Source organism: Cynocephalus volans, chromosome 3 (assembly GCF_027409185.1).
Source record: "Cynocephalus volans isolate mCynVol1 chromosome 3, mCynVol1.pri, whole genome shotgun sequence".
Taxonomy (NCBI): Eukaryota; Metazoa; Chordata; class Mammalia; order Dermoptera; family Cynocephalidae; genus Cynocephalus; species Cynocephalus volans.
In genome coordinates, this window is record NC_084462.1 from 150,307,334 (window position 1) to 150,309,667 (window position 2,334).

Consider the following 2,334-nt stretch of genomic DNA (forward strand, 5'->3'; position numbering starts at 1 on the left):
CCCAAATCACAAAGATTTTCTCCTATTAGGTTTTTTCCTCTCTACTTTATGTTTTTGTTTTTTATACTTTAATATTTTACAATTAGGTCTATGATACATTTTGAGTTATAGGCCAAGGTTCTTTTATCCTTTTTTTTTTTCTTTTTTGCGGCTAGTCAGTACGATGATCCAAACTCTCAGTCTGGGTATCATAGCACCACACTCTAACCAACTGAGCCAACCCACCAGCCCCATCACCAGTTTTGAAAAAGACTAACTGCTATGGGTTGGCCGGTTGGCTTAGTTGGTTAGAGCATGTTGCTGATAACACCAAGGTCCAGGGTTTGATCCCTGTATTGGCCAGTCACCAAAAAATAAAATAAAATAACTGCTATGGTCTGAATGTGTCTCCCAAAATTCATATGTTGAAACGTGATCATTTTATTTTGTTTATTTGTTTTTGGTGGCTGGCCAGTCCAGGGATCTGAACCCTTGACCTTGGTGTTACAAGGTGTCACTCTAACCAACTGAGCAAATCAACCAGGCCCAATGTGATCGTTTTAAAATGTGGAGCCTTTAGGAGGTCATTTAAGCTTTGCCCTCATGACAGAGATTATTGCCCTTATGAAAGAACCATCAGGGAGCTGTTGGTCCTTCCACCATTCGAGGATGCCTCAAGAGGCACCATCTTGGAAGCAGAGAGCAGCTCTCACCAGACACCAAATCTGCCAGTGCCCTGATCTCAGACCTCCTAGCCTCCAGAACTACAAGAAATAAATTTCTGTTCTTTATAAATTACCCAGTTTCAGGTATTTTGTTATAGAAGCAGGAACGGACTAAGACACTTTCTGTCTCCATTGAATTCCCTTTGCTCTTTGTCAAAAATCAACTGACCATGCACGTGTGGGTGTATTTCTGCACTCTCCTTTCTGTTCCATTATAAATGTCTACACTTTCATCAGTTCCACTGTCTTGATCACTGTAGCTTTACAGTAATTCTGAAATCAGATAGCGTGTGCCCACCTGCTCACACCTGTTTTTAAGGCCCCTCCTCTACAAGGCCCTCTCCCCTTTCCTGTTGTCACTCAGGCTGGGAGGCAGAGGCTGGACAAAGCTCAAGGGCCTGCACAGTGGCCTCCAGGCCATTGTGATGCAAACCTGGCCAGCTCAAATCCTGTCACACCTGCCTCCTAGGAATGCTGATGTGCTCTCAGCTCTCACTCTTCCCTAGCAATGTCCAGCCTCCAGGCTTTCGCCTGTGCTGTCACCTCTGCCCAGAAGGCCCTGCTTTGGCCCCACCTCACCTCTTTTCCTTCTGGTTAACTTGGATCATCTTTCGAGGCTCAGCTCAGGCATGTTCACCTTCAGGACACCCTCCCTGCCTTCCCAGCTGGCTGAGTGCCCCCTCTCTGCTCCCATACTCCCACCCCCACGCTTACCTCTACCTGAGCAACTACCACACATAACCAATAGATGCACAAAGGGCCTGTCTCTTCCTTTGCTTCCGATGACCCAGGGCACATAATGTGCCTACTTCAGTGGGCTCCTCCCAGCACCCAGTCCAGGACCTGGCACAAAGTCAGTGCACACATGGGGCTCTTGAATGAACAGAACCGATAGCTGGCTTTCCTCAGGGCCCCATGACTAGACATGGGAGGTGATGAGCTGTCTAGTCATTTTCCCCTCCTCTCGTCTGGTGTTCTTAGTAAAGGACCTCAGCAACCTCAGCTAGCAGAGAAGGATGCTTAGGAAATTCTGGCTCCTGAGAGAAAGGAATTTCTCGTAAAGAATAAAGATCTCCTGAGGGACATCCAGAGGAACCAGTGTGGCCTTCCCAAAAGTCTCCTCACACAAGCAATACAGGATAGTGACTAGAGAGTGGATCCTGGAGCCAGGCTGCCTGGGCTTGAATTCAGAGTACCAGAATCCACTACCATCACTACTACTAGGGCAAGTTATTTCCCTCTCCGAGCCTCAGCTTCTCATCTGTAAGATGGGAATAGTCAAAGTACCTCCTTTTGGGGACATGGTAGGAATTAAATGAGTCAAGACATGTATAAATAAATACATACACTTACCTCAAAGCAAACTTACAATAAACGTAATAAATATCCAATAAACTTGGGTTGTTATCTTTATTCAAGGACTGAGATACCTTTGATGTCTGCAGCTGTCAAGAAAATGTGTGAGCTCAGCTTCTTACCCCACTTGTCACCCCCGCTCAGGCAGGGGTCAAGGCCATCTGAGCAGCTAGATGCGGCCACTGAGGCCACAGACCCTGTCATAGAGCTACAGCTTGCAGGAGCCACGTGCTGGGGAACAAGCAGGAGCCAGCACTATGGGGATCCCTGTCTG